Below are 16,531 nucleotides of genomic sequence, written 5' to 3' on the forward strand. Positions count from 1 at the left end.
TGTGCCTCCATTTTATCATATGTAAAATGTTAACAATAACAGTATAATAATAGTATCTACATCTTTGGTTCTGATATATCATCTAAGAGAACTATGTACTATGTATTATGGTGTCTGCCACATAGTAAGTATGCAGTAAATGGTAGCTGTTATTGTCATCAGCTACCCTGTCAAAATTTTGCCTTTGTTTCCCTGGAGATGTCACTTGATAGTTGTAAGGAGCCAGGGAGCCAGGTGATCCACCTGTATGTGATACGTGGGGTCCATACTTTTACATGAGCTTTTCAATAATTGAGATATAATTCATATACCATAAAAATCACCCTCTTAAAATGTATAATCCAGTGGTTTTTGATATATTCACAAAGTTGTGCAATCATCACAACTATCTAATTCTAGAATGTTTTCATCATCCCCCCAAAAAACCCTGTATCCGTTAGCTGTCATCCCTCAAACTTACCCCCCAGCCCTTGGCAAGCACTAATATGATTTCTATCTCTAGGGATTTGCTTATTCTAGATGTTTCATGTAAATAGAATCATACAATATACGGCTGTGTACATTGGTTTTTGCCTGTGTGTTTCCCCAAAGAATAAAGCTGTACCCTTTTCCAGAAAACAAATTCCTACTGGGAAGATAAAGGAAGCCCTAAGCAGGAAGTAAGAAGTAGGAAGATAGCATAGGCCAAGACTGACCTAAGAGGAATAAAACCAAACAAACATGCATCTAGGGGCCAATTTGAGTAGGCTAGGAATGTTGAGGAGCTGTAAACTGTGACTATAAAGAGCAACTACGCTAGATTCCTTTGGATTCTTCACAGTCAGCCCTCAAAAACAATATAAGGGTCTCAAATGCCCATCTGTGAATTCACCTGGGAGTTGGTTAAAAATGCAAATTCTGGGCTTTTCCTCAGGCTCGCTGAATCAGAATCTCCAGGATGGAGGTTTAGGAACTGCCACAAGCTTCCACTAGGCAGTGGGTTTGGAAGTCATTGGACTACGTGGAACATGCTTGTATGACACTGAGCTGTGTTACTGTGTTCCATTTCAATGATACTGCTCTGTATTGTTGATGCTCTTCTTAAGTATGTATGTTGATCTTCCTTTTCTTTGTGCATCTCAGACCTGCTGCACAATGATACACAAAGTAGGGGCTCAGCACATTTTAGAAGATTGGTCATACAGGAACCTTGAGGGTATGGCTGGATTATTGCTGGCCACAAAGTCATTAAGGTCAACAGGGCCTAAGAGGAGACCTTTCTGGCACATTCTAAGCATTCTTTCTTTGAGATTTCAAGGCTGGGGTTTGTCTTCAGGGCTCTGACTTGTGCCCCAATGGTCAACAGCCCTTTGATCTCTGGGCTCCAGAGGATGTCCCCAGAACAGACCCTCAGGGGGACCTTCCAGCCATATGCATGGTGCTGATAGGTAGAGGAGTAACAACAGAAGCACAGGGGTGGTTCCTATACCTCACGGATCAGAATCCCCCAGGGGACCTGTTAACATTCCTATGCCTCCCCCAGACCCACTGAACCAGATTGTTGTCCAGGAAGGGGAAATTACTGCTCAGACACTACCCAAATACTGCTGTAGAGTTTGAAGAACCTGATCCTCCCGCCTGTGTCTGGAGCTAAAACAGTGGGTTGTGCTCATGGGGATTTACTTGGGCAGGGCAGTGGACTAGAATTTGGGAGATCTAGGCTTAGTGTTGGCACTACCATTTAGTTGGTCCCTGTGTGACACTGGGTATGCCACTCACCTTTCAGTGTGCTTCTTTGTAAAATGAGGGATTTGGACCAGGAGAGACATCTAGAATGCAGACATGATCATTGGTATCTGTAGGCGGCTTCTCTATAGGCTTGGATGTCAGCTCTAAAGGATCCTTTTCTTCATGTGCTCTGAGGACAGACCTGCTATCTCAGTCTGGAGTTAGCCGCTGTTCAGTGTCACTGGAGGCAAAGTTGCTGAAGCCCACTGTTTGGAGGCTGGGGGTTGGTGTGGAATGGTGGTGAGATTAAACAAGAAGCATGACAAGCCCTACCCCTTTCCCTGCTCATCCTCTCCTCTCTCTTCTTCCCATATTCCAGTAATTAAGAGTTTCATGTATATAAGTCCATTTTTAAATTGAAAATATCCCATGGGAATGTTAAAGCCACCAATTGTTAATACTCTAGTATGAAATACTCAAATCTAGCCATTGGAAGACTTCCTGTTTAACTAGTATTTGTGGTATTAAAGAAATTTGAGTGGATGGGTAATAGCACATGCACTTGGGTTCCTGGAGCCTGAGGTAGGGGACACAGTGGCACAGCAAGGAGGGGATGGCAGCCAAAGATAGTCATTGATTTGGTGGTTTTGCCTAGACCTTGGCAGTGGTGCGACAATACATCTCCTGTGATGCTTTGGGCAGAGATGCCCTAAACTAGTGATGCTTCACCTAGACCACCTTCAGGTGAGGTTCTTATCACTCTTATTTTGTTAATTATACTGGAAATCAATCATTTTGGCTGCCCAGGAACTGGGTAAAGCTTGGGTCACTGTACTTCTCACTTTTCATGGGATCTTAAATCCAAATTTATCCCCAAATACTATTCTTTATTCAACTCTCACTCAGGTCACAAAATCAAACTCCATTCAGGTGAGCCCTGTGAAACACTGTGAAGAAACAGTGGCTGGTTTTGGATTCTGTGGGCTCTCTCCTTTTTCCCCAGTTTGTCTCTCCCTAGCCCACTCATTCTACATCCTTTCTACATGCGGATTCACTTGTATTTAATAACAATTATAATTTTTCCTCTTTCTTTGGTTTAGCAAAATAAACGAAGGAACAGAGAATCCTTAAGCATACTTTGTGTGTTCCTGTAGTCTCTGCCCCATTGTCTGAAAAACCAGACTTCATTTAGATGCCAATGAATCCATCAACGGGTTTTGTTTAAGCCATGTATTTACCAAGATCCTCACTTGAGCAGTGGCTTAACTTTTTAATCTTTGATTTATAATTTTACAGTTGCTGAGACAGAAAACCCACTCCTTTGGAGGAGCATGGCCTTTTCCTATATTGCTTCCCTCCGCTGCTTCTGAGCTTCTTGAACCCTGGCCCCTGGACACCACCATTAAGAAGAACTTATGGATGGGCTACCTACCGCCTGAGAGAAGAGGAACATCAACTGCAGTTTCTAACTAGATTGCCTTCTTCAAGTAATGGCTGCCATCAGGGTCAAATTAAAGACAGACCAGCTGGACAACTGCTTGGAGGACTAACCCATAAGGGCACTAAAATGTCCACAGTGTGCTAACACATCTATGGAAATATAGGGAGAGGAAAATAATACCAGCTGTTCTTTTAGGGAGAACTCTGTGTGGGGCTGGAAGAAATGGTTTGAAGTTTCTTGGTGGTGGAAAGTAGGTAGTAATCAGAATATAGAGGAGCATGGGGATGGTTTACTGCAGGGATCCTGTTTTTCCTACTGGGATATATAAATTGGGTGCCCCAGCTGGATTGTTTGTGACCATGGAGGGTAGGCAGACTACCCCAGTGGTCCTCCTGCTCAATTCTTCTCCACACACAGCTCAACCTGTCCTCTAGTAAAGATCCTGCAAGCAGTGGTTTGAAGGAGACACCAATTTATTAGCGTACACATCTCCATTCTGCACTCTAGGGCTTGTAAATGAAGACATAGTCATAGATTGTCTCTCTTCCAGTTCTAGAATGTTAGCCCTTAATGTGCCTTCATTTACTCGGGGGTAAGGGTTGTTAGCTAACAGAGCAGATCAAGTCAAATGGAGCTTGAACTCTTGTAGGCTGGGTGATCAGATCCTGTGTTGAGTTAACTAGATGGAGACCAAGTGGAATTGAGATTTTCAAAAATATTTCGCTGAAGGGTGGTACTGTCAATTATTTGCAAATGAGGACATCAGGGAACATTCTTGGAATCATGAAATATAGAACTTGTGGTCGTGTTCAATAATTTAACAGATAGTTAAGTACCTAGTGGACACTGTGGAGACTTAAGACCAAGATAGACATGGTTCCTACCCTCATGGAACTTATATTCTAGTTTCTCTTGAGTGTGAAGAGCAGTGGCTACAGCAAACAAGTGGCCACAAAGATATTCTCAAGTCCAGGATTCCAATTAATACTTTCTCTTGCCTTAATCATGCCTAGTGACCAAGCTTTTACAAGAATTATAAGTCTGCATTCTATAAATGCTCAGTGAACCAGTGTGAACTGTTTCCCTAGCAAGCTGAAGTCCCATGGTGTCAAGGGAAGGGTTTAGGATTAGTAGGATTTCTGGAAGGGGAGATATTAAGTGACTTGGGTCAGGAAATATGAAGGGATAGAACCAGCAATTGCTTCTGTCCTATGTAGGAAAACTGCAGTGTGAGACATGCTGGGCTGGAAACTTTGAGACCCAGGTTTTAGTCTTTATTCTAAGACTATCAAGCTATGTGACTATGGTCAAGTCACATTACATTCCACTTGGAGGTATCTGGAATGACTTCAAGATCCCTTCCAGCTCTAAAAATGTTAACATCAGGGCCTGGACTATAGGACAACTGTCTAGTTTCTAATTCAACTGTTCCTAATCTGTTAGGTCAAATAGATCTGCAATAGTCATTTGACTGTTATTTTTTGGAGGGGTTTTTATCAACCTTGTAGGATACAATGAGTCTGTCTCTCCCCTTTGGAGTTGAGAAGGTTCTAGAAACATACCCTGTAGAGCTCGTAGAGGCTTTATTCCCTTTTTCATCCTTTCTTCTCTCCCTGCCTTTCTCCCTCTCCTTTCCTTCATCACATTTCTATGGAGCATACACCACATGCTTTGTACTGGGTGTGGGCTAGGTTTGGAGATACAAGGCAAATCTGACATATTCCCACACTCCAGAAGCTTTCACAGGAGAGGGGACAAAACCCTCCTTCCTTTCATCTGCTGGCTTTCCTTTTGATGATGTTCCAGGGGAGTGTGCTAGTGGGTAACCGGCTACAGGCAGGTGCCTCATTCTGCTCAAGCAATTTTGAGGTGCTCTGAGATACACATCCAGGTAATTATTTCAGCCCAGGGTCACCATGAAAAGATCTATGTCCAGATAAAAGGAAGAGATGACTTTTCACTTCTTGGAATAAATCTGAGATAATCCACTATACAATGATGGTCACTGTCTACCCCATCCTCTGCAACCCATCTTTGCTCAGGTGGGGAGACTCTAGGTGACTAGTTCCTAAACTTAAAAAAAATCTCTCTCAATAAATAGACATCTTTCTTGTATACTATGTTTCATATATTCACTGTGGCTGGTGGCCTCTTTAAAAAGGAAAGGGAAAACACTAATCAGACAAAAAGATATTGTTATATATTCTTACCTCATTGTGAATCCTATGTAAGTGACTTCTCTTTATCTTTCTTCCATCATTAGCAACTCTATTTGACAGTTATCTCTAAGTGCAGAAAATATTTTATGGAAAAATAAATCAATGGAATTTCATATTCAGAATTGCTGACATAAACTGTTTTATTTGAGACTTTTATCTTGGGAAATAGTTTTAGGGACTTCAATGTCTGGCTTAAACGCTGGAATTAATTACTCTTGACTCTCAATTTTGCCTCCCATTTGAGGTCAAGGAATGTACTGACACCTCCAGTTAATGCTTATACCTCTCTGCGGCCAAGAGCTTTAATTTTCTCTATTGCTTTCATTTTTTTTTGCAGCGGTACTGCATTACTAAATGGATTGATTAATGCTTCATCTCTTCTCCTTGTTCTTACTTTACCTCTTGTAAATATACTAAAAACAGTGTAAGGTTCACAACATCAGATGGCTGATAGGACTTACAAGAGAAACAAAGGGCCTGATAACTCACACAAATGGAAAATCGACCCTGGAATAATTGACAGCATATTCAAATATCTTAGTGCAGTGTTACTCTCATTAAACAGAAGTGGTATCAGTAAATCTATACAACTCTACATATTCTAATGAAAAGGGAAAATTATTTTTTTTTTACATGCTGGAGTAGCTGTAGCAGAAAAGGGAATATTTTGTCAAACATCTCATATTTCCAAATATCTGGATATTGGCCATTATGAAGAAAAAATACAAATGATGGACTACCTCTTATTTGCCTACTCCGAAGTCTCATAGCTCCAGCCATTGACTCTAAGGCAATTTACATTTGTTTTCTCTGTCCTTCTTGAGAGGAAACAAAAATCTAATTTTTTCAAGCAATTAAAATTCTTTTGCTTCAGCTAGGATGAAAGAATTAGGAGTTCTGTCTCCTTGTACATAATTGTATATTTCATCTTTCTTAATGATTGACAGAAAACAGATAAACTGAGACATCTCTGAATCGGGGTTGAATGTACTCTCTTTGTGGCCCCATTGCTAATCTGTTTGGCTATTTTGCAGGATTTCTTTACTCTGTAATGGAAAGGTTTATTAACTATGAGGGGTGCAAAGCTTTCTGAATACAAATGAACTTATTTGCCAAAATTTAAATGCTCCTTCTTGTCAGTGAGTGCCTGTCTCACTTAACAGGATCCAAATTGAATAATAAAGAAAATTAGACTATATTGTACCTCAAGAGAAATTGTGCATGAATTATAACATAGTAGTGAGGGGGAAAGGGGTCATATTTTTGAAAAAAGGGTAGATGATTTGGATCATATAAAAAATGATTAACTCAGAGAAAATGAATTCTTTTCAAAGAAATATACTAATTCAATGAGCAGGATTTCCCATGCACAAGCAATCTACACCTTTGGCTAGCTTAGAATTTTTTTTGGCTGTGCCACACAGCTTGTGGGATCTTAGTTCCCTGACCAGGGATTGGACCCGGGCCCTCGGCAGTGAAAGCACCAAGTTCTAAACACTGGACCGCCAGGAAGCTCCCAGGCTAGCTTAGAATGAAACTCATAATTATATGGAAATGCATAGTAGGTTTCAGTGGTTACAATTTACTAACCTTATTCCATCATATACCTGTGATGGAGTTGGAAATCCAATAAACATCCATTGAAATATGAACACAGATCTCCAGAGAAGTACAATAGGGAGACAGAATTTGAGAAATTGCCCCAATTCTTTCTTTAATCATGGGGTAATGAGGCTGTCCCTTGGTCAGTATGGTTATGCCCATTGTCTTGATGTTATCACTAATAAAGCTGATGATCACAATGCCTTTCCCTTGCCAGCATTCGAGGGGCACTGTGGGAAGAAGAGGGCAGCCCTCTTGACCAGGGAGACAGGCTGGGAGAACTTCAGCAGCCACACAAACTGTTGACCATGCTCACGGATGGAAACAGAGTGCATGTGTGGAGTAAAATAAACCGGTAGAGGGGAAGTGAGGAAGAACATAAAGGTGGGACTGTGCAAAGACAGGAATTGGTCCCTGCCATACACTTGAAATAGGAAGGTACCTGTTGGAAAAGGATGAAGTGAGGAAGGATCCTGAAGTAGAGAAAATAAAGGGAAGAATGAATGTCTCCAGAGTTTGCTGAAATTAATTATCCTGAGATTTCAGGAGGAGGAAAGGAAGATCAAGAGAAAGGGAAGAAGGCTCTGAAGCCTGTGAAGTTTCAAAAACAAAAGAAAACGCAAACAAAAAAGTTTAAAAATAAAGTCATGCTTTTCTTGGAGAAGAGACTGGGCATTAACAGAAAGTTTGATGACAGCAGGATTTGTATTTAGGGGTTTACTTTCAATCTAAGAGAAGTTTTATATGACACAGATGCAAAAGACATTAATGTCTTTTGGCCATGATACTGGGCTTCAATTGCAAAGGGGAAAAAGAATGGTCAGCGCATCTCAGATAAACACCAACTGTGCAATATTTCATTTGATATTTGTATTATCTCCAATTAAGTAAAAAAAAGAGACCTAGTGAATTTGATTGCCTCTGTAGGAAGGCTTCAGAATTAGGAACCCAGATTTCCCACATGGGATGATAATTTGATATTAAAAATTAATAAATAGAGAGTCCGGGGACATTAAGATTCATCCCCACCATTTCAAATCATGATCCACACCTTCAGAAAAAAGGAGCTTGGGACTTGGAAAGTAGGAAGGAAAAGGGAAAGAGATGACTGATGGGTGGGTGAGCAAGAAGGGGGAAATGAATGCTGCAAACCAAATAACTACACAAATTGTGAGAAAATTAAATGAACAACAGAGTTTGAAATATAAGTGGTTAATGAGGAATATGAGATAATAAGACATTTAAAAATAGGAAACTGTTATGGAAAGTGAGGATGAATGATGAATTACATGGGAGATGATTAAGGTACACAGGAAGGCAAGGAAGGGAGGAGGTAGCTGGGATGGAAAACAAAACGTGACTAATAGGTGGAAAGGGAAGGCTTGAACTCTCGACGGCATGTCCCCCAACCTCTGGAGAACGTGCACAACCTAGAAATAAAGGAGGAACAGATGAAAAGAGTTCACGGTTAACGTGAAATCGTGAGGACAACAGAGGAAGCAGTAAGTGTCATTTGTCCTCAGGAATGAAAGCATTTCTAGAGAAATGTATTAGTCTGGCTTGTCCATTCATCTATGAGTAGAATTGTCATCTACTTCTTACAAAATGTTAAATTACAAAATGAGTGCTATTAAAGAAATGCTAAGCACTGTCAGAGGAAGTTGAAGAAAAGATTGCATCTAGAACAACTGAAGTGGGGACTAAGTGAGCAAATCTGTTCACAGTCTTTTATATATAAAATTTTGAAATTCAGCCTCTTAATGAAAAAAAACTGGAGAGAATTTATCCAAATAGAAATGTGGGCAGTGATGGGGGAGGGGAGAGTTTTAACTGTTGTAAATATTTTAGAATATATTCTTCTACAATATTTTTTTTTTCCTTGTCAAATGAGTGAGATTAAGCTAAAAAGCTCCTGGGTATTGCTTTAAACACACTGGATGAGAGGGTTTACAGCAATGTAAAGTATTCCTAGTAGTAGAAATAGCATAAATTTTTTAAGAAGATTAATATCTGGAGCAGGTCTAAATGCTTGTGATTATCCTTTCGCTTTCTCGTGTTTGTGCAGGGGATTCCTTTCAGCCAGACAGTACCAGACCCCCTTCAGAGGGAAGCTGATAAAGTAATTTAGGTGGAAAGGCCTAATGAGATAATGATGTTAAGGCCAGTTAACACCTAATAAGAACATAACCACCAGGGATGATATTGTTGCTTATTAATTATAATGATGATGTGGAGGAAAGAGACAAGGTGGCACTCATTTAGCAGAGAGCACTCAGGAGTAAAGCTGTTTTCTCAAACGGCAGGTTGCAGGCAGTTAGAGTTAGAAGTAGGGCAACATGTAGCTGAGTTTGAAATTTATGGCCGTTGGGTTATACTGGCGACCACAGAACTGGAGGCCAAGCAGGAGGTAACAGATGCCTTCCTGATGGTGACCAAGACTGGAATGGAGACTGCTGTGGTTGCAGGGCCGGACCATGCTCAGAGTCAGAGACTCCGGGCTGAGTTTTGGGGGCTGTCCTCTTGCCTCAGATTCCACAGTGGTCATTCGTGGGCAGTCAGGCAGGTGTCCAGAACTGGACTGGGTGTGCTTCCAGTTCTGTGACCTTCCCCTCCACTCCACTTGGTCCTGGGAATCAGACCCATAGCATAACTCTTCAGTTGGTGATGGTGCCCTTCCCTGTTGAGGGAGCCCAGAAGATCCTTTGGGCCTGTTTTTAGAGTCACAGACTTGATCTGTTGCCTTCATCTGCTGACTTGAATGTAAGGTTTCTTGGTGTTAGTCACTGCCCCTGCTCTGCTTCCTGAACTCCCCGTGGGTGTGGTTCATCCAGGGCAGGGGAATTGTATAAGTTCATTGCAGATACACTGGTGTCTGTATTAGTCACAGAGCAGGAGACGAGGATGTGAGGAAGCAGCAGCCATGTGAAAAAACTTGAAGCTTTTGGAAATCTTGAGAGTCCTCAAGGGAGGCACAGCAGCTTGAAGTCCAGAAACAATCCAGGGAAGCAGATTTGGGGCCGTTAGGGATATTGGAAACTCTTCTCCTGATTCACTGTCTTTCGCCTCACTATGTGGGTCTCTATCTGGGTCCTAGAGCCTAGGCTGTCACTCACTCGTCTCTGGGTCTTTGGATGCCACCTCTGCAATAATAGGACGTAGTTTTCCACACCTTCCTGTGCTATTAATTTTATTAGCTGGATGAGGGCCATCTCACAGGATTTTTCTTGTTCTATGTGATGACATCACTGACCCTGCCATAGAAAGGAAATAACTTTCTCATCATTAACTTCTTAAAGCAAGTATTTTTATATTTATTAAATGTGTAGTTTGAGAGGCAGGAAGTGAAGAGTGCTGGACAGGAAGACAGAAGATGTGGCTCTAGTCCTGACCCTTCGACATGTCCCTGTAACCTTGGATAAATCTCTTGCTTTTCTGAGCCTCAGTTTCGCCATCCATAAGGTGAGAGTTTGGTGAGGGTAATCTTTATGGTTTTAAAGTTATTTCCGGACTTAAAATTCTACATTTAAGCTTATATGTGTGTAAGGATCCTACCTCTATTAAACCTTTATGAGAGAATGACAAATATCACCTTAAATCCATGGTTCAGAGTGGACAATTAAGGTTGGAGTTACTGATGAAACAATGGCATAACTATTTATTGAGCACTAAGTACTTACCTGGCAGCCACAACCTTAAAGGCAGGTGTTTTACAGGTGAGGAAATAAAGGCTTCAAAAAGTGGAAAAGATTGTTTAAAATCCTATAGTTAATGAAGGAGTGGGGCCAACATTCAACTCCGCTCTTCCTGAAACAGAAGTCCTTGACCTTAATCAACGTGTGCCCATCTCCCACTCTTTAGAACCCAATACTTATGTCCCATACCTGCTGGAACCAGTTACTGAAGTTTTCTTCAGTTACAGTGGTTCTCAACAGGTGATGGAAGGAAGGAGCAACGCAGGGAGTGGCTTGACAAATCTCCCCAGTTGATTCTGATACACACATCTCGCTGCCTCTAAACCCACTTTGAGACATCACCGGGTCAGGGTCATACTAACATGATGACAGAAACAGTACCTTACTGGAAAACTTTCTGCCATGTGCCGGTTCTCATGTTTGCTTCTCTCAGCATGGCTTGGGGGGTAGGCAGAGGCACCGGACACAATTATTTCTCTTGTCTTCCAAATGGGAAATTGAAGCAAAGAGAATAGAATAATGCAACTTCACACACCCAGTGGTCAAAGAACGACATGAGGACTCATACCTTAAGACTCCAGCCACCACAGGACATTGTCTTTCTAGACAATTCAATTAATAGTGTATTTTATATACAGGGAAAAACATCACTTTTTTCCCCTTGGAGTTTCCTAGTAGATGTGTCATTTCAGTGACATTAATTTATTCAGAATATCTGTAAAACCAGCCTCTATGAATAGTGTCAACTGTAATAGCCATTAACAAATACCAAATGGAGGAGAATGATTTCTTAACCAGGCATTTTTATGAACAAAAAATGACTTTCTAGACCTTCACTGATTGGTCCCAGAAAAATGCTTTATCAGGGTTGTTAAGAGGGTTCAGGCATGCAAAATAGAGAGATGCTCTTCATTGTTCATATCTTCTTTGAAAGTAATAAAAAGATGAATTCCTTTTTGAAAATAAAAATATTAGCACCTAGAATTTCAAATTACTTTTCAAGAATTAATTTTAATGCCACATAGACAAAGCCCCAGACTTAGTTTTAATCTACAGTTCTTTATAGTTTAAAATGCCTTCTTTTGGTCTTCCTGTATTTTGGTTTCTTCTCTTTTCCTTTGCTGAATAAATTCTAAATTTTTGCTCAGTATGGTTGAATTCACTTCATTGTGAAAAGTTAGAAATATCCAGCTATAGGATTTGATTAAGTAAAGATAGAATACAATGTTGCCATTTAGAAGAATGAGGCAGCTCTATATGGAATGATGTCTAAGATATATAGTTAAAATTTAAAAAGCAAGATATACAACAACATGTATGGTAATCTACCATTTATATAAATACAACGTATCTGTGTTTATTCACATTGCCTAGCTGTGAAAGAACATTTAAGGATCTGGTAATAGTGGTTGCCACCGGGGAGAAACTGACTGCTGGGAAATTAGAGGGAGATTCTCTATATACCCTGTTGTCCCTTTTATATAGTGTATCATGTTCATGTATTATCTATTCATATTTTTTTTTATAAAGACAGAGGTAGAGCCTTTTTTATTGAGATGGAAAAATACAAAAGACATGTTGTTAGGTATAAAAAGCAAGTTGCAGAATAGTATGAATAGTATATGATTCTATTTTTATAAATTAATTATACATACATATATGTATGTTATAAATACACCTATACACATCTCTAAGGATATGCACCAAATTAACAGTGGTTCCCCCTAGAGAGTAGAATATGAGAAAGAGTGTGTATGTGTGTGTGTGTGTGCTTTCATTTTCTTGTCCTATGTACTTCTATATTGTCTGTTTTTTTTTTTAACACAAACTACATACTAATTCACAATAAATAACTTAAAAACTTATAAACCCAACCAAAGGATTGCACTTGACTTCTACACACCTATAATCAAAATTTCCCAGAACAGCCCTTCCAGTCAGCCATTATTTGTTTTTTATATCCCACAGATTCACTTCAGATCTCTTCCTTGACTTCTTCCTTGAAGTTTTCTGAACTTTCCGTTCCTTTATCTTTGCTCTCCTACATTCCCCTCTATGAGTAGGGCCCAGATAAGGTCATGACCAAGAAATGATAGTAACACTAGTGACAGTTCCTCTCTCAACTTTCCCTTTAAATCAATCCAGAATGATGCAGCTAAAATCCCCCTCATTCCTACTTTAGAGACTTCAACCTTGGGTTAAATCTAACTATCTATTTCAAGAAAATTTCTCTGCTTTCTGGATCAATCCTATCAGCACATAAATATGCTATAGCTCCAATCTCAAACAAAAACAAAACTCTTGGCTTTGTTTTATTTTGTTTGCTTAGTTTTAGTGGTGAAACCTCCACTCAACTCTCTCAACTCCACACCTTCTCCAAATACTGTTCCATTTCTCTGTGCTCCTTTACAGCAATTTTCCTTGAAAGAGTTGTCTTTCCTTTTGTAAAGACACTTCCTCCCCTACCATTCATTTTTTTTTTTCCCCATACATTCTTAAAACCACTCCTCTCAGGCTTTCTGCCCTACCACTCTCCCTCAACTGTCTTGTCAAGGTCACTTAGGGCATTTACTTGCCAAATCCAATGGTCAATTTTTAATCCTCATTTTCTCTCTCAACTCATTTACAGTTGATCACTTTCTCCTTCTTGAAACGCTTTCTTCTCTTGGCCTTCTGGACACCTTTCTTGGATCTCCTTCTACCTCACAGTCTGCTGCTTTGTCGTTTCTCCTTTATCCTCTTCATCTTGAAATATCAGGACTGCTCAAGGCTCAGTTCTTGAGTCAACCTGCCTTCTCTATTTAAACTCATTTTCTTGGTGATCTCATCTAGCCTCTTGACTTTGAATACCATTTCCATGCTGATGTCTTTCAACTTTTATGACCAAACCCCAACCTGGCCCTAAACTACAGACCCCTTGTCTTCAAGGCCTATAATGCTTCCTGTACTCACACTACATCCCTGAACTCATCCTCTGTCACCCCCTTCCCTGTTCTCAGGCCATATTGACCTTCTTGCTGCTTTTTGAACATGCCAGGAATACTCCCACCTCAGGACTTTCACACTTGCTGTAGCATCTGTCTGCAATGCTCTTTTCTCAGATACCCACATGGCTCAGTTCCCTCCCTTTATTCTGCCCAAATGTCACCTTATCAGAGAGCCTTCCTTGAACACTTTTAGAATAGCACTTGCCTATCTTGCTGTGCCCCTTTACCCCTTTATTTTTATTCTGAGCAGTTACTATAATCTGAAGCATTATGTATCTAATTAGACTATTATATGCTCATTATATATCTGCACTGGAATGTAAGCTCCATGAGAATATGAACTTTATTTTGTTCACCACAGTATTCTCAACATCAAGAAAAGTGATTGTTATAGAGAAAAGTGCTCAAAAAATATTTCCTGAATATTGAATAAGGAATGTTGAGGGATTCACTATAGTTTCCTTTAGCATATTCAAATTACATGAAATTTGTCTTAAGGCAGTTTATTTCTCCATCTCAACTTTCTCACTTTGTTTTCTTTTTAAAAATTTGTTTAAACTTTTCATTTTGAAATAATTATAGACTCACAAGTATTTGCATAGTCCAGGGAAGTGCCGTGTACCCTTTACCCAGTTTCCCCCCAAAGTTACATCAGATACAACAATCCTTTTAAAAAAATTATTATTAGTTCCTTGGTGTCCTTTCCTAAAGTTTCACCTGTTCTCTTCTATGAGCTTTTCTATACAGGCTTCCAGAACTCTTCATCTCTTATTTCTTGCCAAGCCATTGATGAGCTTTCTTCAACACCAACATCAAATCCCTTCTCCAAGATAACCGTCCTAAGCATGGGAGGGACAGAATACTTCAATTAAGTGTGAAAACCGGGTTTTGTTTTATTTTTAATACTAACAAATAATCCAAAAGAAGAGAAAAACTGTTTCATCTCTTAAGCTTGCAGGATCTATAGAGAGATACTGTTTCCTCTGTAAGTTCTGAATAGCAACCTGCTTTGCTGTGATTTTTAAGGACATGCAAAATGATAATTTGTTGACTCCAGTGTGCACTTTTATCTTGTTTATGCAACTATTTAGAAAGAGTTGAATAAAAGCAAATATATGATTTTCTATATATGTATTCATATTTCTTTAAAAAAATTAATTATTCTGCTGAGTACATGTCATTCACTTATTCAACAAATATTTATTGTGTACCTACTATGTGCCAAGACTCCATGCTAACAATGGTCTTTTATCCCCCAAGATGATCTGGAATAAACATTACCTTTAAGACATGACACGTCCAAAAAGATAGATTGAAAACTCCTGTTTTCCAGGTAAGTAGGTTACTCCCCAATGGACTGGGCATTCATGTTCAGGAGACAAGGCCATTGTTATGCTCTACTAATTGGTTTTCAGGGTTAAAAAAAATCAATGTCCCTTTCAATGTGTCTGAAATATATAAAATAACCTACCATTTAACAAGATAAGACTCACTGATTTAATGATCAGTACAAAGAGGATATGACTGGGATATCACCAACCTCTATAGTTAAAATGAGCATGTATTAAACTCCTTTAAAAAATTCCTTTTCATATTAAATATTAATTAGAAACCTGCCCCATGTCAGTGTTCTTCTCTTATAATTAATCCCCTTCTCCTTTCTAGTATTAGTAGGGTGATCATTTGTCCCATTTGCCTGAAATGTTTTAATTCACACCTGTTGTTCCAGCCTAATTGTTAATTGCACCCCCTTTCACTCTCTAAAAAAAAATCTTGGTTTGGACGATAAATTATACAGTCAAACTAAGTATTAGGGTCTCTGGGATGAACGATCAAGGCGCCATTCCTATTTATTGGTATTACCTTGTCACAAGCTGTAAAAACAGTTTTTCTTTTGATTGTTTCTTCCTGAGTTGTCACAAAGACCTTCACATAAAACCACTCTGTCCCATTAAAGCAATTATTGAAACCCCCTTCAGTAATGACCACTTGTTTTAGTTTTCCTCCTCAGATTCCAAAGATGAAATGTAGACATTGCTTTTGCTGGGTCAGCATCGTAATTGTTCAGAGGCACAGTCTTGTACAGGGAAAATTTTGCCTATCTAATCCATAAGAACCTTAAAGAGACATTTTTCCTTGGTAACATTATCTGGTAGAAAGAGTCTGTGATTGACTACTAATTTTAGCCCAAAGAAAGGAAAACCCAACATACTTAATTTCAATGGAAAATATGTATTTCTGGACCAAGATACCTAATGTCTCTAGACTACAACCAGGGAATGAGTAATGGAAAGGTGAATTTGGGTGGCCTCCTTAGATATAATCTCCGTTAAAACTATTTAATCTCTGTGGTTCACAAGGAAAGCTTTTCTTGAGTTGATGAATGGAATGACATTTCTGAGATTAAATGTTTCTATAACTATATTCTTGGCTGATTCTAGTAGCTGCACCACCATTGATTCATTATTTAATTTTGGAAAATTGATCACTTTTTTTTTCTTCTGAGGTTGTGTCCTCCTAGCACCAAAGCACTCAATCAATTCAGTGTTTTTTTTTTTTTTTTAAAACACATTTTAAACACATGGGGGGACTTCCCTGGTGGTGCAGTGGTTAAGAATCCACCTGCCAATGCAGGGGACATGGGTTCGAGCCCTGGTCTGGGAAGATCCCACATGCCGCGGAGCAACTAAGCCCGTGCGCCACAACTACTGAAGCCCGCGCACCTAGAGTCCGTGCTCCGCAACAAGAAAAGCCACCGAAATGAGAAACCGGCACACCGCAACGAAGAGTAGTCCCCACTCGCCCCAACTAGCAAAGCCCGCACGCAGCAACGAAGACCCAACGCAGCCATAAATAAATAAATAAAATAAAATAAAATAAAAT

The sequence above is a fragment of the Eubalaena glacialis genome, chromosome 8 (genome assembly GCF_028564815.1).
Source record: "Eubalaena glacialis isolate mEubGla1 chromosome 8, mEubGla1.1.hap2.+ XY, whole genome shotgun sequence".
Lineage (NCBI taxonomy): Eukaryota > Metazoa > Chordata > Mammalia > Artiodactyla > Balaenidae > Eubalaena > Eubalaena glacialis.